Consider the following 26,660-nt stretch of genomic DNA (forward strand, 5'->3'; position numbering starts at 1 on the left):
GACATGAGTCTGAGTGAACTCTGGGAGTTGGTGATGGACAGGGAGGCCTGGCGTGCTACGATTCATGGGGTCGCAAAGAGTCGAACACGACTGAGTGACTGAACTGAACTGAAAGCCATGCCTAACTGAAAACTCACTACTGGCCACTTCATTCACTCCAGAGAGCAGAGATCCAGCTCCACCCACCAGAACACAGACACAAGCTCCAGTAACTAGGAAACCTTGACAAGCCACTAGTCCAACCCTATCCACAGGGAGCAAGCTCCACAATAAAGAGGAACCACAAACTTCCAGCCTACAGAAAGGCCACCCCAAACACAGGAATCTAAACAAGATGAAAAGGCAGAGAAATGTTCAGCAGGTAAAGGAACATGATAAATGCCCACCAAACCAAACAAAAGAGGAGGAGATAGGGAGTCTACCTGAACAAGAATTCAGAATAATGATAGTAAAAATGATCCAAAATCTTGAAAACAAAATGGAGTTACAGGTAAATAGCCTGGAGACAAGGATTGAGAAGATGCAAGAAATGTTTAACAAGGACCTAGAATAAATAAAAAAGAGTCAGTCAATAATGGATAGTGCAATAAATGAGATCAAAAACACTCTGGAGGGAACCAACAGTAAAATAACTCAGGCAGAATATAGGATAAGTGAGGTGGAAGATAGAATGGTGGAAATAAATGAAGCAGAGAGGAAAAAAGGAAAGATAATTAAAAGAAATGAGCACAACCTCAGAGATCTCTGGGACAATGTTAAATGCCCCAACATTCGAATCATAGAAGTTCCAGAAAAAGAAGAAAAAAAGAAAAGGCATGAGAAAATACTTGAGGAAATAGTAGTTGAAAACTTCCCTAAAATGGGGAAGGAAATAACCACCCAAGTCTAAGAAACCCAGAGAGTACCAAACAGGATAAACCCAAGGCAAAACATCCCAAGACACATATTAACCAAATTAACAAAGATCAAACACAAAGAGCAAATACTAAAAGCAACAAGGGAAAAACAAGACAAAACACACAAGGAGGTCCCATAAGGATAATAACTGATCTCTCAATAGAAACTCTTCAAGTCAGAAGGAAATGGCAGGACATACTTAAGTGATGAAAGAGAAAAACCTACAGCCCAGATTACTGTGCCCAGCAAGAATCTCATTCAAATATGAAGGAGAAACTTTTTACAGACAAGCAAAAGCTGAGAGAATTCAGCACCAGCAAACCACCTCTTCAGCAAATGCTAAAGAATCTTCTCTAGACAGGAAACACAGATGAGGTTTTTAAAATCAAACCCAAAACAACAAAGTAAATGGCAATGGGATCATATTTATCAATAATTACTTTAGATGTAAATGGATTGGGTGTCCAAACCAAAAGACAAAGACTGGCTGAATGGATACAAAAACAAGACCCCTATATATGCTGTCTACAAGAGACAGACCTCAAAACAAGGGACACGTGCAGACTGAAAGTAAAGATCTGGAAAAAGATATTTGATGCAAAATAAGACCAAAAGAAAGCAGGAGTAGCAATACGCATATCAGATAAAATAGACTTTGAAAAAAGGCTGTGAAAAGAGACAAAAAAGGACACTACAAAATGATCAAAGGATCAATCCAAGAAGAAGATATAACATTAGAAATATATATAAACCCAACATAGGAGCATTGCAATACATAAGGCAAATGCTAAAAATTATGAAAGGGGAAACTAAAGTAATAGAATAATAGTGGGAGATTTTTATACCCCACTCACACCTATGAATAATTAGCAAGGAAATACAAACTTTAAATGATACAATGGACCATCTACACCTAACTGATATTTATAGGACATTTAACCCCAAAACAATGAATTTCACCTTTCTCTCAAGTGTACATGGAATATTCTCCAGGATAGATCACATCCTGGTCAATAAATCTAGCCTTGGTAAATTTAAAAAAAAAACTGAAGTCATTTCAAGCATCTTTTCTGATCACAATGTGGTAAGATTAGATGGCAGCTACAGGCGAAAAACTATTAAAAATACAAACATATGGAGGTTAAACAACACACTTCTGAATAACCAGTAAATAAGAGAAGAAATCAAAAAAGAAATCAAAATATGCATAGAAACAAATGAAAATGGAAACATGACAACCCAAGACCTATGGGATTCAGTAAAAGCAGTGCTAAGGGGAAGGTTCATAGAAATACAAGCTTACCTAAAGAAACAAGAGAAAAATCATATAAATAACCTAACTTTACACCTAAAGCAACTAGAAAAAGAAGAAATGAAGAACTGGACGTTAGTAGAAGGAAAGAAATCATAAAAATTAGGGCAGAAGTAAGTGAAAAAAAAACAAAGGAGACTATAGCAAAAGTCATAAAAACTAAAAGCTGGTTCTTTGGGAAGATAAATAAAAAGACAAACCACTAGCCAGACTCATTAGGACAAAAAGGGAGAAAAATCAAATCAATAAAATTAAAAATGAAATTGGAGAAATCACAGCAGACAACACAGAAATACAAAGGATCATGAGACTACCATCGGCAACTATATGACAATAAAATGGACAACGTGGAAGAAATGAACAAATTCTTAGAAAAGTATAACCCTCCAAAACTGAACCAGGAAGAAAGAGAAAATCTTAACACACCCATCACAAGCACAGAAATTGAGACTATAATAAAAAATCTTCCAACAAACAAAAGCCCAGGACCAGATGGCTTCACAGGTGAATTTTACAAAATATGTAAAGAGGAGCTAACACCTATCCTACTCAAACTCTTCCAGAAAATTGCAGAGGAAGGTAAACTCCCAAATTAATTCTATGAGGCCACCATCACCCTAATACCAAAACCAAACAAAGATGACACAAAAAAAGAAAACTACAAGCCAAAGTCACTGATGAACATAGGTGCAAAAATCCTCAACAAAATTCTGGCAAACAGAATCCAACAACATATTAAAAAGATCATACATCATGACCAAGTGGCCTTTATCCCAGGGCTTCAAGGATTCTTCATTATTCACAAATCAATCAATGTGATACACCACATTAACACACTGAAAGATAAAAACCACATGATTATCTCAATAGATGCAGAAAAAGCCTTTGACAAAATTCAACATCCATTTATGATAAAAACCCTCCAGAAAGTGGGCATAGAAGGAATATACCTCAACAAAATAAAAGCCATATATGATAAACCCACAACAAGCATTATCCTCAATGGTAAAAAATTGAAAGCATTTCCCCTAAAATCAGAAACAAGACTAGGGTGCCCACTCTCCCCACTGCTATTCAACATAGTTTTGGGAGTTTTAGTCACAGCAATCAGAGAAGAAAAAGAAATAAAAGGAATCCAGATTGGAAATGAAGAAGTAAAACTCTCACTGTTTGCAGATGACATGATCCTCTACATAGAAAACCCTAAAGACACCACCAGAATATTACTAGAGCTAATCAATGAATACAGCAAAGTTGCAGGATATAAAATTAATATACAGAAATCCCTTGCATTCCTATACACTAACAATGAGAAAACAGAAAGAGAAATCAAGGAAATAATTTCATTCACCACTGTGATGAAAAAAATAAAATGCTTAGGGGTAAATCTACCTAAAGAAATAAAAGACCTATATATGGAAAACTATAAAACACTGATGAAAGAAATCAAAGATGACACAAATAGATAAAGAAATATATCATGTTCATGGATTGGAAAACTCAATATAGTGAAAATGAGTAAACTACCCAAAGCAATCTATAGATTCAATGCAATCCCTATCAAGTTACCAATGGTATTTTGTACAGATCTAGAACAAATAATTTCCCAATTTGTAAGGAAATACAAAAAAAACCTCAAATAGCCAAAGCAATCTTGAGAAAGAAGAATGGAACTGGAGGAATTGACTTCAGACTCTACTACAAAGCCACAGTCATCAAGACAGTATGGTACTGGCACAAAGACAGACATATAGATCAATGGAACAAAATAGAAAGCCCAGTGATAAATCCACACACCTATGGACACCTTATCTTTGACAAAGGAGACAAGAATATACAATGGAGAAAAGAAAATCTCTTTAACAAGTGGTGCTGGAAAAACTGGTCACCCACTTGTAAAAGAATGAAACTAGAACACTTTCTAACACCATACACAAAAATAAACTCAAAATGGATTAAAGATCTAAATGTAAGATCAGAAACTGTAAAAACCCTAGAGGAAAACATAGGCAAAACACTCTCTGACATAAATCACACCAGGATCCTCTATGAACCACCTCTCATAATACTGGAAATAAAAGCAAAAATAAACAAATGGGACCTAATTAAACTTAAAAACTTTTGCACAATGAAGGGAACTATAAGCAAGGTGAAAAGACAGCCTTCAGAATGGAAGAAAATAATAACAAATGAAGCAACTGACAAATAATTAATCTCAAAAATATACAAGCAGCTCATGCCCCTCAATACCAGAAAAACAAATGACCCAATCAGTACATGGGCCAAAGAACTAAACAGACATTTCTCCAAAGAAGACATACAGATGGCTAACAAACATGAAAATATGTTCAACATCACTCATTATCAGAGAAATGCAAATCAAAAACACAATGAGGTACCATCTCACACCAGTCAGAATGGCTTCTATCAAAAAGTCTACAAACAATAAATGCTGGAGAAGGTATGAAGAAAAAGGAACCTTCTTACACCGTTGGTGGGAATAAAAACAGTACAGCCACTATGGAGAACAGTGTGGAGATTCCCTAAAAAATTGGAAATAGAGATGCCATATGACCCAGCGATCCCACTTCTGGGCATACACACCAAGGAAACCAGAATTGAAAGACATGTGTACCCCAATGTTCATCACAGCACTATTTACAATAGCTAGGATTTTGGAAGCAATCTAGATGTCCATCAGCAGATGAATGGATAAGAAAGCTGTGGTACAAATACACAACACAATATCAGTCATCTATGAAAAAGAATACATTTGAATCAGTTCTAATGAGGTGGATGATTATACAGAGTGAAGTAGGTCAGAAAGAGAAACACCAATACAGTATATTAATGCATATATATGCAATTTAGAAAGATGTTAACGATGACCCTGTATGCAAGACAGCAAAAGGGACACAGATATAAAAAACAGACCTTTGGACTCTGTGGGAGAAGGTGAGGTTGGGATGATTTGAGAAAATACCATTGAACCATGTATATTACCATATGTGAAATAGATTGCCAAGTTCTATGAATGAAACAGGGCAATGAAAGCCAGTGCACTTGGACAACCCTGAGGGATGGGATGGGGAGGGAGATGGGATGGGGATTCAGGATGAGGGATACATTTTCCCCCATGACCGATTCATGTCAATGTATGGCAAAAACCACCACAATATTGTAAGTAATTCAGTTCAGTTCAGTCGCTCAGTCGTGTCCGACTCTTTGCAACCCCATGAATCGCAGCACACCAGGCCTCCCTGTCCATCACCAACTCCCGGAGTTCACTCAGATTCACGTCCATTGAGTCAGTGATGCCATCCAGCCATCTCATCCTCTGTTGTCCCCTTCTCTCCTGCCCCCAATCCCTCCCAGCATCAGAGTCTTTTCCAATGAGTCAACTCTTCTCATGAGGTGGCCAAAGTACTGGAGTTTCAGCTTTAGCATCATTCCTTCCAAAGAAATCCCAGGGCTGATCTCCTTCAGAATGGACTGGTTGGATCTCATTGAAGTCCAAGGGACTCTCAAGAGTCTTCTCCAACACCACAGTTCAAAAGCATCAAATAAATTAATTATTTTTTTTAAAAAGTTCATACTTATATGGTCAGTTAACCTACAACAAAGAAGCCAATAAAATATATTGGTGAAAGACAATTTCTTTAATACTGTTGAGAAAACTGGATAGCTATCTGAAAAAGAACAAAAGTGTACAATACACAAAAATAAACTCAAAATGAACTTAAATGTAAGACCTGAAAACATTAAACTCCCAGGAGAAAATGTAGGATATGTGCCCTTTGACACTGGTCTTAAGAATACATTTTTGGATCATTTTGCTCAGTCAAGGGAAACATAAGTAAAAATGAAATGGGACTACAGCAAACTAAACAGCTTTTGTAGAACAAAGGAAATCATTTCCAAAACAAAAAGACAACCTAATGAATGCAAATGATACATTTGATAAGAGGTTGATTTCAAAATATATAAAGAACTCATGAAATTCAACAAGAAAAACATAAGTGAAGTGAAGTCACTCAGTCGTGTCCGACTCTTAGCAACCCCATGGACTGCAGCCTACCAGGCTCCTCCGCCCATGGGATTTTCCAGGCAAGAGTACTGGAGTGGGGTGCCATTGCCTTCTCCAATTATGCTTAAGACACCCTCCAACTGGCCACCGTTCACTGTCCTCCAATGGATACCGTGGCCATGCAGTATCACATAGGAAGACCAGGTGTGTCTTCTTTAAGCCCTGAGGATCAGATCTATCCCAGTTTTTCAGGATACAGTTCAAAGGAGTGAGGCTGGAATTGTTAGCTCCCATCTTGTCCTGAAGGATCCCGGACGAGCCCCCAAGATGAAAAGTTGTTGTTGAATCATGCAAATACACCAGGATTCTTGGCCCCCGGAGGAGAAGAATTCAATCTGGGGCCAGAGACGAGGCTTGATCGCTCAGAGCTTTTGTGTAATAAAGTTTTATTAAAGAGTTTAAAAAATAGGCAAAGGACTTTAATAGATGTTTTCCAAAGAAGATACACAGATGGCCAACAGAAACATAGAAAAATGCTCAACATCACTAACCATCAGGGAAATGCAAATCAAAACTATTCCACAACTGTCAGAATGGTTATTCGTGAAGTAAGTTAGACACAGAAGCAGAAATAGTGTATGACATCCCTTTTATGAAACATATAAAAAGACATGATACAAACAAACTTATTCACAAAACAAAAGCAGACTCACAGACAGAGAATGAGTTTATAGTTGCAGGGAAGGATGAGGGGAAAGGATATTTAGGGATTTGGAGATGAACATGTTCACATAGCTATATTTATTAATAAAATGGATAACTAACAAGGACCTATTGTATTGCACAGGGAACTCAATGTTATGTGTCAGCTTGGATGGGAGGACAGTTTGAGGAAGAGTGGATACATGTAGATGTATGGCTGAGTCCCTTTGCTGTCCACCTGAAACTATTACAGTATTGTTAATCAGCTATACTCCAATAAAAAAATTAAAAGTTTAATTTTAAATTAATGATTATTATCTAAGACAAATAATGTGATGGTGAGGATGTGAAGAAATGTGCACCCTTGCATTCTGTTGGTAGAATTGTAAATTGGTGCAGCTACTTGGAAAACAGTATGAAGTTTCCTCAAAAAAATTAAAGGTAGTTAGTTCTACCACAGGATCCAGCAATTGTACTTCTGAGTATTTATTAAAAGAAAACTAAACATTAACTTGAAAAATTATGTGCACCCCTACGTGATTTGTACCATTATTCATTATCAGCAAGATATAGAAACAGCCCAAGAGATAAAGATTGAGAGATAAATGCATAAAGGTTTTACACACACACACACATATATATACACATAAAAATATTACTCAGCCATAAAAAAATTTAAATATTTTTCAGTATTTGAGAGAATAAGGAATGACCTAGAGAGTGTTATTCTAAGTGAAATGTTAGACAAAATGAGACAAATATCCCATGATTTCACTTATATGTTCAATCTGAAAGACAAGTCAAATGAACAAAAAATCAAATAGAAGCCAACTCATAGAAGCAAAGAACAAACTGGTGATTTCCAGAGGGTGTGGAAGTAGGAGTCGGATGAATTAGGGGAAGAGATTATGAAGTACAAACTTCCAGTTATAAAATAGTCTAAAGGATGTAATATATTGCATATGTAATACTGTCATAATATTGTATTAACTTTGTATAATGATAGATGGTTACTAGACTTACATAGTTTCAATACTTAGTGTCAAATCATGATGTAGCACACCTAAAATAATATGATATTGTATGTCAACTATACTTCAATTAAAAAAAAAAATCTTAAAAAGAGAAAAGAAAAAGAATACTCAGCCTGTGGTGGGCAGTATTCTAAGCTGACCTCCATAATTCCTACTCCCTGGTGTGAAGTGAAGTCGCTCAGTTGTGTCCAACTCTTTGCGACCCCATGGACTAAAGCCTGCCAGGCTCCTCTGTCCATGGGATTTTCCAGGCAAGAAAACTAGAGGGGGTCACTATTTCCTTCTCCAGGGGATCTGCCCAACCCAGGGATTGAACCCGGGTCTCCCGCATTGTAGGCAGACGCTTTTACCATCTGAGCACCAGGGAAGTCACTCCCTTGTGTACATACCATATATAACCCCCCGCCTCTTGTGGGCTAGGCATGTGAATACGATGGACCATCATTCCCGTGGTTAGGATTCTGATAAGCTGGCTTTGAGTTCATCAAAAGGCTGATTGTTGGGCTGCACTCAATCAGATGAGCCCTCTAAAAGAACGTGAAATGTCAGAAAGACCCTCTCCTGTCCTGGAAGGACAGTAACAACAGGGACCTGCCTGCAACCTCAGGAAGTGGAGAGTAGCCCGTGGCTGACAACCGTCAAGGAAACAAGACCTCGGCCATGTGCTACAAGGGACATGCCAAACACCAGTGATCCTGGACGCTAAGAGCACAAGGCTTTTTATACTACCTCTGGCATCTCAAAGATGGCTTCAACTAGCCAAGCTGAATCAACACCTTGTATGTCTTCTTCATTCTACTTATTTGTCAAGATAACATTGGTTTATAACATTATGTAAGTTTCATGTGTATGAAATATTTTGACTTCTGTTTATAGGACAGTATGTCCAACCCTCAAATTTGATTTCTATCCATCACCAGACAAAGGACCCCATACTCATTTTGCCTTCCCCTAAAGACCTCCACACCCCCACCTCTGGAAATCTCTACTCTGTTCCCTATATCTATATATTTGTTTTTTGCTTGTTTTATTTATTCATTTAGTTTGTTATATTCTGCATATGAATGAAATCATATTTCTTCACCCTTTAAAATTCATAGCAAGCACTATCAAAAATCAGTTTATTCATGAATAACATGACTGATCAAAGGGCTGAAAATTAATTTCAATAGATCACTCTCAGTGGACTATTGAATATCGTACAAGCTAAGCAACAGCCTGAAAATGTCGTGATCTTTAAGCCTCATCTGAAGTCATCATTAGCACATGAAGAGGATTAAAATCACATTGAAAACATTGCCTAACAATCACTAAAACAGTAGCATGTCACTTCTTTTCTTCCTCTTGCTATCTTCTAACAGGAAGGACATGCATTTTGGTAAATGGATTTAACCTTTTATACATACAAAAATAAGAATATTTCCATTTTATTTCTCTTCTAAAAAGCTAATGTTAAAATAAAGCCTCTTGAGCTACTGGAATTCTAACAATGCATGGTATAACTTTGCAACACTTACACATCTAATCATATATTTACAAAAGAGATTGTTACCTTACCAAAAGTTTCTGGTAGAAAAATGGTGTTAGTTACTCAATCATATCTGACTCTTTGTGACTCCATGGACTGTAGCCCTCCAGGCTCCTCTGTCCATGTAATTCTCTATGCAAGAATACTGAAGTGGGAAGCTATTCCCTTCTCCAGGAGATCTTCCTGACTCAGGGATCAAACCTGGGTCTCCTGAATCACAGGCAGATTCTTCACCTTGATACACCAGGGAAGCCCCAGCTAATAGAGGTCAAAACTATCATTGTATTGTTGCTGTTCAGTCACTCAGTCATGCCCAACTCTTTGAAATGGTTGGACCGCAGCATGCCAGGTTTCCCTGTACTTGGAAATTAAATGCTTGGAAATTGCCAAGCATTTAATTTTCTACACTAAATTTGATTGTATCAAGGAAATAATTATTGTAAACATATTTTTTAACACCAATATCGAAAATATCATTTAATAGAACACTAATTAGAATTTATGAAAAATATAACTATTTAATATTTTGTGAGGCCTTAGTTCTTAGGATCAGGAAACAGGAGAAAGATAAGACTCAATCCTGTAATTTCTGTGAAATTTCTTCCTTTCCTATTATTTTTTCTCTTCTTAATTCATGTTTATTGTCATATAGTTGATTTACAACGTTATGTTAGTTTCAGGTGTACAGCAAGAGTGTCAGTTATACACACACACATCTCTGCTGTTTTTCAGATTCCTTTCCAATATAGGTCATTTCAGAGTACTGAATAGAGTGTCATGTGCTATTACAGTAGGTCCTTATTAATTATCTTTTTTTATATGTAGTAGTATGTATATGTCAATCCCAGTCTCCCAGTTTATCCTCCCCTCCTCCTTAGAGATTGTCATACTGATTGAAGCAAGTCGGACAGAAAAACAAATATCACACAATATCGCTTATATATGGAATCTTAACAAATGGTACAAATAAACTTATTTATAAAACAGAAAAGAGTCATAGGTGCAGAAAACAAACTGAGAGCTTTCTTTCCCATCATGACAATGATTCTCCTGCAATGAGGGCAACCTCATTGTCATTCTTTATTTTACTGAGGAATCTCACTTCCCTTCTTCTTCCTAAGCCAATTCAACCCCTGACTCATGTAAATCATCTTTCTTTTTAAAAAACTCATTCTTATCCTTCTTGTAGGGTAGAATAGAGTCAGCCACGCCTTATTTTATTCATGAGTGTCTCTTGTTTAATCTGTGCTCTCTCCTCAGTAGTTGCCCTTTTGAGATGAGAGACCATGTTTCTATTATTTTACACAACTTGCACCATGGTCTTCAGGTGGAATTGTCTTGGAGGATACCTTGACTCTCAGCTTCTCCTCAGGTGTGTTCATCTCAGGCTCCTGAACTATGGTTCCAGTGTTTTCCTTCCTCGGATCACCTCTGTAATTGGTAACTGTAATCCTTTTCCCTGTGCTCCTATGCTATCTACACTGGGAATTCTGTTGGAAGTGAGGCATCACTAGTGAAAGTTACTCAGCTCTGAGTGAAGTGGGGATGCTATGGGCTCAAGCACGTCGATCTCCTTGGCCCTGGTTTACCGATCATTATGAAGCTGTGTGAGCACATGAGACTAATGCCATGTGGGTCAGGAGTGTCTGCCTAAGCTTGGGAGGAAGAGATGCTTATTCTTAGAGCAGATGTGATTCCACAGGAGATTCTAAGGGAAAGACAAGTGTCATCCAAAATCAGCAAGACAGATGATTTCTGATTTCTTGCTGTATAAAATAATTATAGCTAAAGCTCATGATAGCTGGTGCTCTTTAGCTATCCCTTGTCATCAGAATCATGTAGGTGTCTCTAAATGATGCTTGGCCATGTGGGTAACTTCATATCTTAGCATCATGGAAGCTTTCTCTACAAGTCCAGGGCTCATGCATCAGGCTAGCATTCTGATTTTCAAATAAGGCACAGATATTAAGATACAGAATTGCATCCTTTCTTAGGATGAGTCAGCTATGGAAAAGAGAGGGTGTGACTGGCTGCCACTTTCCTAATACCAGAGAGGTGAGTGTCCTCACTGAGGCTCTTTATGTGCTTATTCTTGAATTTAACAATAATGGCTGCCAACTGAGTGGTTACATTCTCTACCCATCTTAGTGTCCAATACCGTAAATACTGCATTGTAAATAGTTTTAATTACGGAGGGCAGTCTCATTAAAGTGTGACTCTCAGGTCAAAAAGCAGCACATTTTGGAGGCATATTCTTTAACGAGCCATGAGCAGTCACAGTGGCAGCTGACACATTTGACAGTTCTGAGATATGACACCAGCAAAGGTCTAAGCATTTCAAAAGGTCCCGTCACAGGGGTAGTCAGGCTAGTGCCACTGTTGCCATTGGTAACAGTCATTTTTTGTCAGAGCTATGAGAAAAGAATAATAAAAGAGAAACTCTTCTATCAAAGCTATTCCATGAAGACCTCAGCCTTTGTGCATCTTTCACCACCAGGAAAAGCAAAGCTTCATGTTCACTGGGAAACAAGCACCATTATATCTGAAAAAAACATCAGATTTTCCACAATAACAATGAAAATTCCTTGTTTGAGTCTATCATAAATTAATTCTTTACATTCTTGCCAATTAATCTTTCAGTGCCAATAGTTCTGCATCTATCATCTCAGCTTTCTACTAAATGTACTTCCTTATGTAGAGGGATATTGACACAGGAGTAAAGAATGTCAAGGTCATTAGGACTTACTGCACCCTTCAGCAGGTCTCCAGTCCATTGGAGAAGGATGTAGGTGCCAGAACTTAAGACATGGGACTGCATTCAATGATGAGGCTATTTTGAAAAAGTTATCTACAAAATATATCTCTGTTATCATAAACTCAGCTTCTGTCTTTCCATGTGAATCGTGTTTCATGCTTTTTAATTGAATGTTGTCTATTTTGCTTTCATTGTAAGGCATACAATCTGTATATTTTACTAAGTACAAGGAACTGAAAAGTAAAGAAGCATCTTACAATTTATTCATTTACTTAATTTTTTTCCTTTTTTTTTCATTTACTTAATTTTTGATAAATATTCAAAACTGTACAATAAATTTTTGTATAAAAATTTGTATTTTTTTATAAATACATACATTTTTTATTTAAAAAAGTATGTATTATTTGACAAAACATACTTTTTATTCCCCCCCCTCATTTTTGTCTTCTGTCATCTTTGTCAGTTGCCAGTAAAAATTGTTAATTCTAAGAATTTTCATCTCCTCTCCTTATCCATTTTAGTAGCTCTTCCAAGCCACTGTATACTCTGGCACATCATATCTGAAATGTACATTTTTGGCCACACTCCTTTTCCATGATTTGCTTTACTGAAATTTCTGCATTGCATTGCCTTTGATGCTGATTTTATTTTACCTGGTGCAGTTTTGCTTGAAGTGTAAAAATCTGTCTTTTACAGTTTTCTTCTTTGGTTAAATATATGTTGCATGGGCATGTGCTTAAATCACTCAGTCATGTTTGACTCTTTATACTCCATGGACTGTATCTCACCAGGCCCCTCTATTCATGAGATTCTCCAGGCAAGAATACTGGAGGGGGCAGTCATTTTCTTCTCCAGAGGATCTTCTTGACCCAGGAATCAAACCTGGGTCTCCTGCATTGCAGGTGAATTCTTTACCAGTTACTCTGTTTTTAATCTCATTATCTCATTGATAAAAATACTAATAGAGTCCATCAATAGATGGATGGAAAAACAGGATAAATGCTCAATGGAATATTACTCAACCATTAAGAGTATGAAATTCTGTCATTTTCAACAACACGGGTGGACCTGGAAGGTATTACGTTTAGTGGAAATAACTCATACAAGTTTATATGATATCAGTTATACTGGAATCAAAACAAAACAAATGAACACAATAAAACAGAAACAGACTCACAGTTACAGAGAACAAATTGGTGGTTACCATTGAGGAGAAGCTTTAGAAGAGGGGAAAGATACGTGAAGAGGGTTAAGAGACACAAACTACTATGTGCAAAATAGATAAGTGACAAGGGTGTGCTGTAGAGCACGGGGCATACACCCAATATTTTATAATAAATATATATGGGCTATATTTTATTAAAATATTGAATCACTATGCTGTACACCTTAAATTACTATAACATGGTAAGTTAATCATGCTTCAATAATAATATAAAAGAATAACTAAAATATCATTTTACTTTTATGTGAATAAATAAAAGGAGAAAATGTACTTAACTTTCTTAAAGTTGAAAATTACTTTCAGCAGTTATTATGTAAATATCACTGTAAATTAATCTTCACATCTTAAGTAAGAATGAATATAGTTAGAGAACATTATACTGACATGTGCTAAGGATGGAGATTTTGGTCATGGGTGTTGAAGCACAGAGTTCAAAAGACTGGAGGGTGTGGGTAGCAGAGTGATAGCATGAGGGACTCTTTATGAGTGTAGAGATTTGGAATAATGAGGAAGACAGTGAAATCAAGCTTTTTAAGCCAAAATGTCTATCACTGGTGACATCTACCAATGTTTGTCCAGATGTCACCAAAAGCTATCAAACCCCAATCTGGCATGTCCCTTGAGCCACAGTGCCAGCAGCATAGTAGGTGCTCTTATAGCACATCTGCCAGAAAAATAAGTGCACAGATTAATATATTAAAAGGAAAACTAAGCTAAAAAGGGAAAACAGTGAGCAGGAGAGAATAAAAGAGAAGAGAATAATCACATGGGCTCAGCAGCTTCTCCCTCTGTTCATGTCTAAACCTCAAAGAATTTCCCAACTCATAAACAGAACCAATTCCCTTCACAATATCTAGGTTTGCTAGAGTTGTGGATAAAATTAGAGGCATAGAGGCTCACTTTTAACCATAGCACTTTATTGAGCATTTTAAAGTTTACGGAGAGCTTTAAAAAATGCATTATCTAATTTAAACTCATTTTTGGCTGGTGGTTTCCCGGATGAGTGTCAATATATCTTCACAAAATTTTTAAATGAAAGCATTCATATTATGTGAATAATACCACTCTACTCATAGCCACTTTTTTTTTAATGTTTAGAGAAACACACTGTTTCTGTGTGTAAACTCATAAGCAAGGAGACAGAAAATTCATTCAACAGATAAATGAGATATTCTTCTGTTAAATCTATCATAAATTGCCTCAAATTTAAGACAGATTTCTTCTCTGTCCAGGAATTAGAATAGCTGATCCAGGCTGGAAAATCAGAATATTCTTTTTGTTTGTTTGTTTTGGGATTTTTTTTTTTTTTTGGCTTTGCTACACAGCTTTTGGGATCTCTGATCCCTGAGCAGAAATTGAATCTGGACCACAGCAGTGAAAGCCTGGGATCTTCAACACCAAGCCATCAGAGAATGCCCAGATTATTGTTTTAAGTAAAAGAAAAAGTTTTGACCACTGCCATTTCCCCAAATCCTGGAGTAACTTTAGACGTAGGAATTTGAGCACAGTGGTGGCATCTTCGCTGGGGTCAGAGTAATGCTCATGAGAACAGCCCATCCTGACTCAGGCAAGAAGCAGTGCCTTGATTATGGAGAATCCAACAACAGTAATATAATCAACCAAAAGTCATTCATGTTTTGATGTCACCATGCCCTTGTCATTATATGTAACATGTGACGTCAGTAGTAAAACGCTCCCCTACACTAGCGGGCAGACCACAGCCCCATCCCCTCCCCTACCTCACAGCAGACTTGGAGTTAAAACACAGAAGGTTCAAATCAAAAACTCTAAAATGGAAATACCTTTACATTTTTACATTTTACAAAAAGCCTTTACACGGTTCAGTTCACTGTCAGGCCCCTGACTCTTTAAGCTTCCTAGATATATCAATGCTGATTTCTAATACATATCACAGTATATAGCTGTATCAGGAAATTAATGAGATCTAAGCTCACCTAGATAATTCACTTATTATTCTAATAATAAGCATATTACATTATGGAAGCTAATTTTTCCTGAAGGATAAAATGATGCTATTTCAAATGTCATATTTTGGATGTTTGAGTTTAAATCCTCTTATTAATCACCTACAATAAACTGATACCTGTAATAATACAGGTATTAATTTTTGATCCCATCTTTTGCTACTGGATTATTAATGACACAAGCAAAAATGCGTCATTACAGAGTTTACCATCAGTATAAAGTTTATGCAGAGATTTTGGAGATGTGGCTTGATAAGAAGAAAATAAGTGAAGAGTGATGTGGAATGATTATCTAAAGTGATTTAAATAGACATACAATCTAGTTAGCTGAAAAGAAGTCTCATTATCAATCCTGGACTAACTTTTGGAGAAGATGGATTCACTTGGGAATGCTTCCTTAGCCAGGAGGCAGGATTTGTTCTGGAAAAGGAATAAGGGAAACTTCAGGTTTGCAGAATCTGAGGCTGTGGCTTGTCTTTTCACCAACTTCACACCTGCAGCAGCTTCTTTCATTTACTGGCTTTAAGGAAGCAGCATATTCAGAGCCTTCCAGATGTCTTTGAAATCAAGGGTAATGCTCTCTGATTTATTTTCCTCTTTTCCTCTTAAATGGCATTCAAGTGCTGCAAGAATTAAGTACTGCATGATTTCGCCTGGTGAATTTAAGAATATGTAAAATCAATCTTCTTATAAAGCATGGTTTCAGTGTGTGTAACGGTTCTACTTTAGCTCAAGCTTTAAGTACCCAAGAATAAGAATGAATTACTGATGACAAAGCAATTATTTCAACTCTTGTAGTTCACAGTTAAGCTAGAATAAAAGTAATTCAATTGTAAGGAAATAAATAAATCAGTCCATAATATGCATAGAAACGATCTGGGAAGAAATTTCTCTTGCATTTGTATTTTTGCATGCATGAACTGACCTTCCTTTTTGTCATTCAAAAAAGATAAAATGAAGGAGAAAGGAAACAATCATTTACTGAATTTCCCTATGTCCCAGGCTTCTTTGTCACACAAAGCCCATGAACAGAGATACAGGTCCATTGTAATGAGCACACAAGTCTTCCTATGGACATGAGCTCATATGACCAAATGACCCTGGACCATGTATCTTAATACTGGTATTCAGGCATCATAGTTGGAGGGAAGAATGTTTCAGGTAACATGCAAACCAGTCCAAAAATCAGTTCAGCTCAGTTCAGTCACTCAGTCATGTCCAACTCTTTGTGACCCCAAGGACTGCAGCACGCCAAACTTCCCCATCCATCACCAACTCCCAGAGCCTACTCAAACTCATGTCCATTGAGTCGGTGATGCCATCCAAACATCTCATTCTCTGTCATCCCCTTCTCCTCCTGCCTTCAATCTTTCCCAGCATCAGAGTCTTTTCAAATGAGTTAATTCTTCACATCAGGTGGCCAAAGTATTAGTTTCAACTTCAGCATTAGTCCTTCCAATGAATCTTCAGGACTGATTTCTTTTAGGATGGAATGGTTGGATCTCCTTGCAGCCCAAGAGACTCTCAAGAGTCTTCTCCAATACCACAGTTCAAAACCATCAACTCTTCAGTGCTCAGCTTTCTTTATAGTCCAACTCTCACATCCATACATGACTACTGGAAAAACCATAGCTTTGACTAGACAGACCTTTGTTGGCAAAGTAATGTCTCTGCTTTTTAATATGCTGTCTAGTTTGGTCATAACTTTTCTTCCAAGGAGTAAGCGTCTTTTAATTTCATGGCTGCAGTCACCATCTGCAGTGATTTTGGGGTCCAACAAAATGAAGTCTGTCACAGTTTCCACTGTTTTCCTATCTATTTGCCAGGAAGTGATGGGACCAGATGCCATAATCTTAGTTTTCTGAATGTTGAGCTTTAAGGCAAATTTTTCACTCTCTTCTTTCACTTTCATCAAGAGACCCTTTAGTTCTTCTTTGAAAGGTTGGTGTCATCTGCGTATCTGAGGTTATTGGTATTTCTCCTGGCAAACTTGATTCCAGCTTTTGCTTCATCCAGTCCAGAATTTCTCATGATGTACTCTGCATATAAGTTAAATAAGCAGGGTGACAATATGCAACCCTTTTCCTATTCGGATCCAGTCTGTTGTTCCATGTCCAGTTCTAACTGTTGCTTCCTGACCTGCATACAGGTTTCTCAAGAGGCAGTTCAGGTGGTCTGGTATTGCCATCTCTTTCAGAATTTTCCACAGTTCATTGTGATCCACACAATCAAAGGTTTTGGCTTAGTTGATAAAGCAGAAATATATGCTTTTTTTCTGAAATATTTATTTTTTCGATGATCCAATGGATGCTGGCAATTTGATCTCTGGTTCCTCTGCCTTTTCTAAATCCAGCTTGAACATCAGGAAGTTCATAGTTCATGTACCATTGAAGCCTGGCTTGGAGAATTTTGAGCATTACTTTGCTAGCGTGTGAGATGAGTGCAATTGTGTGGTAGTTTGAGCCATCTTTGACATTGCCTTTCTTTGGAATTGGAAAGAAAACTGACCTTTTCCAGTCCTGTGGCCACTGCTGAGTTTTCCAAATTTGCTGGCATATTGAGTGCAGCACTTTCACAGCATCATCTTTTAGGATTTGAAATAGCTCAACTGGAAATCCATCACCTCCACCGGCTTTGTTCATAGTGATGCTTCCTAAGGCCCATTTGACTTCACGTTCCAGGATGTCTGGTTTTAGGTGAGTGATCACACCATGGTGGTTATCTGGGTCATGAAGATCTTTTTTGTATAGTTCTTCTGTGTATTCTTTCCCCCTCTTCTTAATATCTTCTGCTTCTATTAGGTCCCTACCATTTCTGTCCTTTATTGTGCCCATCTTTGCATGAAATGTTCCCTTTGTATCTCTAATTTTCTTGAAGAGGTCTCTAGTCTTTCCCATCAAGTTTGGAGGGATCTGACCACCCTATGTCCCCTGAAAAAGAATTTATGTCAGATCTTCCTTCCATATCAGACAGAGTGACACAGCAAATGCCAGCAAAGCCCACACTAAAGGAAAGTGTACCCACTTTTTACACTGGGGAGTCATTTTGATGTTCAATTGTATTCTTCCATCTAATCCTCTGGATGGGAGGTTAGGGTTGCAGAGTTCATGTCATGAATTTTTTGGATGAAAAGATTGGTGTATAGAGTTTGGAAGGAGGGGCAAAAAGGCTCAGACGACAGAGCTAGTGTGAGCATGCTCAAGCAGCCATTGGTATGAGAGAGCAATAAATTTGAGTTCTGAGTGCATGAGACATACAAATATCCAATCTTATGTCAGCAGCCCTAATGACCAAAAATATGGATGGCTCACTAGTCTCTTGAGAACTTTTGGTCAATTACTGGCCATACGCATTCTGGGATTTGTCCAAGCCGCTCCTTTTGACCCCTAGAGAGCCCAGAATTATGTTCTCCCTTTAGGGAATACCTCAGTGTCTGAAAACACTTTGAAGTATCTGTAATATAGCAGAGAAATGAAAGAATCCTTCACTATTTATTAAGGATGCTTGGTCTTCTCTCCATGCAGTAAGAATAAGCTGAGAGTCAGATTAGAGTCTTAGTCTCATCCAAAGCAGATCATGTTTAAACCAAACACATATATTTACAAAGGTGATCAGTATAACTCAGGATTCATTCGCATAGGTCTGTAAATGAGAACATTTATACTAAATTTGAAATACCATCCTTTACCTTTGACTACCATTAAATGCAAGTTTCCCCTTAAATCTCAGTTCCGGATATTGCTAAAAAATTCCCAGGACTCTTTAAATGAGCTATGGGAGTATCCTTCATGTGTTCAGGCACACTAGCCCTTGGAGCCAAGCTCCCAACAAACCCAGACTTCCTGGGCTAAATCATGGTTAAAACGATATGCACTAGAATGTTTATTGCAGCGGTATTTACAATTAACAAAGACTTGGAAACCACCTAAATGTCTGTTGACAGATGAATGGATAAAGAAGATGTGGTACATACACCCAATGCAATATTACACAGTCATTAGAAAGAATGAAAGAATGCCATTTGCAGCAACATGAATAGACCTGGAGATTATCATTCTAAGTGAAGTAAGTCAGACAGAGAAAGACAAATATCATATGATATTTGTCATATCATATTGCTTATAAGAGGAATTTTTATTTTTTAATTTTTTTAATTTAAATTTATATTTTTTGTATTTATTTTTTTATTTTATTTTATTTTATTTTTTAACTTTACAATATTGTATTGGTTTTGCCATATATCAACATGAATCCACCACAGGTATATATGTGTTCCCCATAGTCTATTTCTGTTTAGTAAATATGCTGATTTGTATCAATTTTTAAAAATTCATGTTGATGTATGGCAAAACCAATACAATATTGTAAAGTAATTAGCCTCCAATTAAAATAAATAAATTTAAATTTTATTTAAAAAATAAATTTTATTTAAAAAAACAAATTAAAAAAATAAAATTTTAATTTATTTATTTTAATTGGAGGCTAATTACTTTATAATATTGTATTGATTTTGCCATACATTAACATGAATTTTTAAAAATTGATACAAATCAGCAAATTTACTCAATGGAAATAGACTCACCTATATCAGAAACAAACTATGGTTACCAAAGGGGGAAGGTGGAGAGGAGATAAATTAGGAATATGAAGTTAACATATACACACTACTATATACAAAATAGATAAACAGAAAGGACCTAAGGTATAGCCCAGGGGACTCTACTCAATATTCGGTAATAACCTACATGGAAAAAGAATTAGAAAAAGAATAAATATATATATATATATATGTATGTATAACCAAATCATTTTGCTGTACACTCAAAATTGAAACACAACATTGTTAATCAACTGTATGCCAATATAAAATAAAAATTAAAAAAAAAAAAAAGAACACTGCATCCATCATATCCACCCACTGCAGGAACCCTGGAAGAGAGGAGCGGCCTATTATTCAGGAAAAGCCAGAGTCTCAGGTTCCCAGAGTGGAATCTAGAAGGGGGTGAGGGGGAGGGCACAGTGAGGGGCCTGCCACAGCCCAGGACCCACGTTGAGATTGCCAGTAGGCCTAAGGCCAAAGCAGAAGAGAAGCAATGAAGGAGGTGGTTTGCTGTCATCTCCAGGACGCATTTTGCAGTAGAGCCACTCATCTGAGCTGAAGTCTGCAGGTTCAGCCCATTAGACAGGTGCATCTCTGAATGTCAGTGATTCCCAAAGAGACCTTCCATCCCAGGGAAACTGAAGGTAGGCCCTGAATAGATGTGTTAAATACTCTTGAATACTTTATAACCTTAAAAAATCTTTTCTGAACCTACTTTCTGAATTGAGAAATTGGACTTTTGGAGTCCACAGACTTAACAATCTCTCATATCATCAGCCTAGTTTTATGTAAGGATTTTGTCCCTGAATTCCCATGTTGACTTTGACAAAAATACTGCTGTCTATCTTTTGCAGATGAAAAAATGTTATGAAAGATTAAGTTGGGGAACTTTATTTAATAACTTATAACAAAATATAATGGGAAAGAATCAGAAAGAATAGATGAATGCAATTATATACATGCATGTATATAACTGAGTCACATGGTCATACACCTAAAACTGGCACAATATTGTAAATCAACTATATTTCAGTTTAGAAAATAGTCAGTCAAACCGAATTTGATGTATTTTTTAAAAAAGGAGAGAAAGATTAAGTCACAGAAAAATTTAAGTCTAGACCTTCAAGATGTATGAACTTTCCTTTATAGCCATCTGTGTCCTAAAAGGAATTTAGAAATATTCCCCTCTGATCTGCCCCCACACCCAAAATCAGAACCCCAAAGACAGGGAATTAATACCAGTTTGGGGAACTGAGAGGCAAGCTTCTTAATCCCAGTACTATCCATGTACTCAGTAATTGTTCAGTTCTTTCCTGCTTCCTCATCATTGCTATATAGAGTGGTTTCTTTGCACTTTTTTTTGTTTTTCACATGGGAAACAACTGCGATTATGTTTTGCCATTTTGCAGAGGCCACATAAAGACATACTGTGCATCCCATAGTGACCAGATTTGAGGGCAAGTTTCAGAAACAGAGGTCAGAGCATGTGCGTTGCTAGAGGAAAAGCATATTTTTATGTTCCCTTTTTCAACTTGGCAAGCAGATGGCTGGAGCCTTAGATGAGTGCCAGGAAGAAACAGCTGGCAAATCAAAACATACTGAAAGTGGTTAGAAGTGCTTATGAGCATTTGGAAGAAACAACATTTTTGAAAAAAGGGGAAAAGTTCAAGCCATACTTAACATGCAGAGCTGAGCTTGAAGCAGGAAACTGGATGCTGCAGATGCCTTGCAGGGAGGCAGGATCTGGCTCTGATTCCAGCCCTTCTGAAGGCATCTGCTGGGCTGGGAGATGGTGGCTACAGTAACATAACGGAAAGGTAATTCAAAAACGGCGAGAAGGAGAATGGGACAGAGAGTGAGATGTAAAGAAGAGGCAGAGATGTTGTTTTGGCACCTCCATAAGAGCTTCCCAGGTGAGATCTGAAACAGGTCCCCACATACACAGAGCAGGAAAAGAACAAAGAAGGAGATAGATTCTCCAGATGGAAAGGTGGCAGGTTTAAAAAGCAGGGAACTCACTTTATGATTCTTGTCTTGGCACCACAAGAAAGGTAGATCTCCATACCTGCCAGCCAGAATCTTGAAAGTGTATATGGAGGCCTTCACTGGGTCCAGTCATGAATACCATCTGAGTGGTGTTAACAACTCTCTGTGATTTCAAGGCTGTGTCCATAGGCAGCTTCTATCCTGGGAAAGGCAAACAGGTCACATCTTCCAAGAACAGGGGAGGAGTGAGGAGCCTCCAGTTGTCCTGGTCCTGCTGGAGAGTCAGCTGACATTTGTAGAAGATCAGTAAGAAAGTGGAAGTGTCAGAGAAAGGAGAGTAATGGGAAGAGTAGGAAGCATGAGAGAGAACAAAGGAGAGGGAATTTAAAGGAGTGTCCTGGCTCCTAACACAAGAGACTTCAAGTCCTTGGAATCTCCTGAGTGATTCTCTTTTATGTTAAAAAGATGACTGATAGGTGGAGTCTCTAGATAGTGTCAGGATGGGGGTTTCCAGAAAGACCACCACATGGCTAAAGGTTGGAACTTTTAGCCCCATCCCTCAAACTTTGGGGAAGGGAGAGGATTTAGAGTTTGAGTCCAGATCCTCATTGGTTCAGGTCATTGGCCATTGAATCTCCAATGGCCATGATTTAATGAATCATGTCTACACAATGGAGCCTCTATATAAACCCTGGAGGATGAGACTCAGAGAGGTTTTGGGTTGGTAACCACATGTAGGAACTGGGAGGAAGGTGAACCTGGGAGGGCATGAAAGCTCTGTGAAGTCCTGTATCCTTTATAATAAGCCAAGAATAATTAGTTTTAAAAAGAAAGAAGGAGAGGGAAAAAACAAGCAGGAAGAGGAGGAGGAGCATAAGTGGAAAAAGAAAGAAAGATGACAAATTATTCTCAACCGCAGTAGTCAGCATCACAGGATGCCAAGGTTCTCACTCCTTTTCAATCTCTGTTTCACCACCCTATTTGAGCATTTCAAGTAAAATTGTTTGGTCCACAGCACCTCTCTTCTTTCTGCACAGGAAAAGAACTGAATGATTGCTAGCGAGGCAGAATGTAAAGATCCTCAAAGATTTTTCTAAATGGAGCTTTCGTCTTTTTTTGGTCTCAGATAGGAGCAAACATGTGGAAAACTTCCCAGGCTGTACCACTCAGACCCAGGGTAGCCAGGGGACAGGCACCTGAGGATAGGGTATCATCTCAAGACTTACAAGTGAAGAGAACAGTGAAAAGAAAGTGAAAATCACTCAGTTGTGTCTGACTCTTTGCCACCCCAGGACTGTACAGTCCATGGAATTCTCCAGGCCAGAATACTGGAGTGGGTAGCCATTTCCTTCTCCAGGGGATCTTCCCAACCGAGGGATTGAACCCAGGTCTCCCACTTTGCAAGCAGATTCTTTATCAGCTGACCCACCAGGGAAGCCCTGAAGGGAAAAATAAATAACATCAGATACATCAATCTCTGGGTGGTGCTATTCTCTCTGAGCTTTGGGCATCTCATTCAGAATATAAGGATAACAACTACTTTATGGGCTCCAAAATCACTACAGATGGTGACTGCAGCCATGAAATTAAAAGATGCTTACTCCTTGGAAAGAAAGTTATGACCAATCTAGATAGCATATTCAAAAGCAGAGACATTACTTTGCCAACAAAGGTTCGTCTAGTCAAGGCTACGGTTTTTCCTCTTGTCATGTATGGATGTGAGAGTTGGACTGTGAAGAAGGCTGAGTGCTGAAGAATTGATGCTTTTGAACTGTGGTGTTGGAGAAGACTCTTGAGAGTCCCTTGGACTGCAAGGAGATCCAACCAGTCCATTCTAAAGGAGATCAGCCCTGGGATTTCTTTGGAAGGAATGATGCTAAAGCTGAAACTCCAGTACTTTGGCCACCTCATGTGAAGAGTTGACTCATTGGAAAAGACTCTGATGCTGGGAGGGATTGGGGGCAAGAGAAGGGGACGACAGAGGATGAGATGGCTGGATGGCATCACTGACTCGATGGACGTGAGTCTCAATGAACTCCAGGAGCTGGTGATGTACAGGGAGGCCTGGCGTGCTGAGATTCATGGGATCGTAAAGAGTCGGACAATACTGAGTGACTGATCTGATCTGATCTGATCTGATAGGCTTGATGTGGGAATCAAGTGATACAAAATCCAAATCATCAAGCAAAATGTTCTGTGCACTTGGAGATGTTTAATCAATGCAAAGGAAAAGGCCCTCAGAAAATAGTTATGAACTATAACAATTATAAAATTATGATAGATATCATTTGTTCCACATTACTCCAGGGGTAGGAGTTTCCATATATGGTCATTGTGGTCTAGTCGCTAAAGTCGTGGTCGACTCTTGCTATCCCATGGACTGTAGCCTGCCAGGCTCCTCTGTCCATGGGTTTCTCCAGGCAAGAATACTGGAGTGAGTTGCCATTTCCTTCTCCAGCAGATCTTCCTGACCCAGGAATTGAACCCAGGTCTTCTGCATCAAAGCCATATTCTTTACCTACTGAACTATGAGGGAAATCACATGGTCATTAGTATTTGAATTTTCCTACTTTTATATGAGTTCCCTGGTGGCTCAGACGGTAAAGCGTCTGTCTACAATGTGGGAGACCCAGGTTCGATCCCTGGGTCAGGAAGATCCTCTGGAGAAGGAAATGGCAATCCACTCCAGTACTATTGCCTAGAAAATCCCATGGACAGAGGAGTTTGGTAGGCTACAGTCCATAGAGTCGCAAAGAGTCGGACATGACTGAGCGACTTCACTTACTTAATTACTTTTATATGAAGTGTTTATTTTTCTTCAATATATTCAATATTTGAGAGTTATAAGAATAACTGATTTTAAAAAGGAGAGATTGAACATGAAATATTTTTGTGTGAAACTCTGATAACATTACTACTTTGCCTATTGGAAGGGCTAACATGAAAACGACAAGAGTTAACAGATGTTGATGAGGCTGTGGACAAAAGGCAGTTCTCATGAACTGCTGATAAGAATGTCAACTGATGCAGCCACTATGGAAACAGTATGGAGGTTTCAAAAAATGAAAGCTAAAACTATCACGTGATCCAGCAATCCTACTTCTGAGCTTATATACAAAGGAAAAAAATCACTATTTTAAAAGATATTTTCACCCTCATGCTCATTGCAGCATCATATACAATAGCCAAGAAATGGAAACAACCTAAGTGGCCACTGATGAAAGAATATAGAGAAATACAAATCTATAATTTGTATTTGTGATGTAATAATTTCTGGAGATATAATGTACAGCAAGGTGACTATAATTAATAACACTGTACCATACATTTGAAACTTGCTAAGAGGGTAATATTAAAAGTTCTCATCGAAAGGAAAAAAAAAAAAAACATATGGGTGACAGATGTTAACTAAACTTGTGGTAATCATTTCACAATCTGTACATATATCAAATCATCATGAGGTTATATGTCAATCATACTCAAATAAGACTGGAAAAATTAATTTTTCTACTTTGAATATTTTGATGAAATTTATCCAAGGCAGACTAATTAACTCGAATATTTAGCACCTAACTGGAAACTGATTCAATGGCTTTATAGACAGAGTACAATAATTGAGCCAACATGTCAGGTGATTCAGGATTCACATGAATGTCAGCTAAACCTAAGATATATATTTTAGCCTTTGGTGACTGAGAATGCTCATTTATGAAATACATTTATAAATACAATGTATGGATTATAAATAAATGCAGAGTATTTATTATAAACTACAAAGTATGGATTATATGAACTGAAGATCTCTTCCAACTTATAACATGTCTTACTGTGGTGGACCTAACGCTCTTTTGCTGAATAGGACTCAGGCGAATTCATAAAGGAGAAACTGCTCTCTTTCTGTCTTTAATAGAGTTTTCCCTTGACCACTCTCAGCTTCCAAATTCTTTCAAAGTTGCCTTCTAAAAGCCTAAGCTTCTCCATCATGGCACCACCAAGAATTCATTCTGGTCAAGTTAAGAACTGGTCCTGTTAGGAACTGGTCCTGCTCAAAACCTTCCTGGAACCTCGTAAGTTATTTTTTTTTTTTTTAAGTTTTAATCAAACAAGTCCTATTAAGACTAGAGATAGGCCCAAGATGTGAGTAAAAGTGTGTATGTTGGAGGAAGGAATAATTTTAAGGCAGATCTGAAATAGCCTCACATCTACTGTATGGATTGTAGACCCAGCCCAGTGTATTTGCAAATCATTGGCCAGCTCCACTCTTCACAGCATTTTAAGGCCTCCTCAGCTGAAGGGACAACTTACCAGAAGCAACAATGGTTGTGGGAAAAGCCTCTGCATCATGAAGACCTGGTATCAAATTATTGTAAAATTTATATATTTGATTCTCAGCCATTTATCTCTATGTCAAAAAAGACCATTCATGGTTAGAATGTTCTTCCTTATGTCAATTTGCAAATTGTCTCCCTACATTTTTCATCTCTTGGTCCTATTTATGTCCACTGGATCAGCACTTATTATTTCTCTTTTAACATGTATCAGCACACTCCAGTGGAAGTTTAATTGCCATGATATTTGGTATATGAGAAATGGTTGTCCTTGTAAGCTA

The sequence above is a fragment of the Bos indicus genome, chromosome 4 (assembly GCF_029378745.1).
Source record: "Bos indicus isolate NIAB-ARS_2022 breed Sahiwal x Tharparkar chromosome 4, NIAB-ARS_B.indTharparkar_mat_pri_1.0, whole genome shotgun sequence".
NCBI classification, from domain to species: Eukaryota; Metazoa; Chordata; class Mammalia; order Artiodactyla; family Bovidae; genus Bos; species Bos indicus.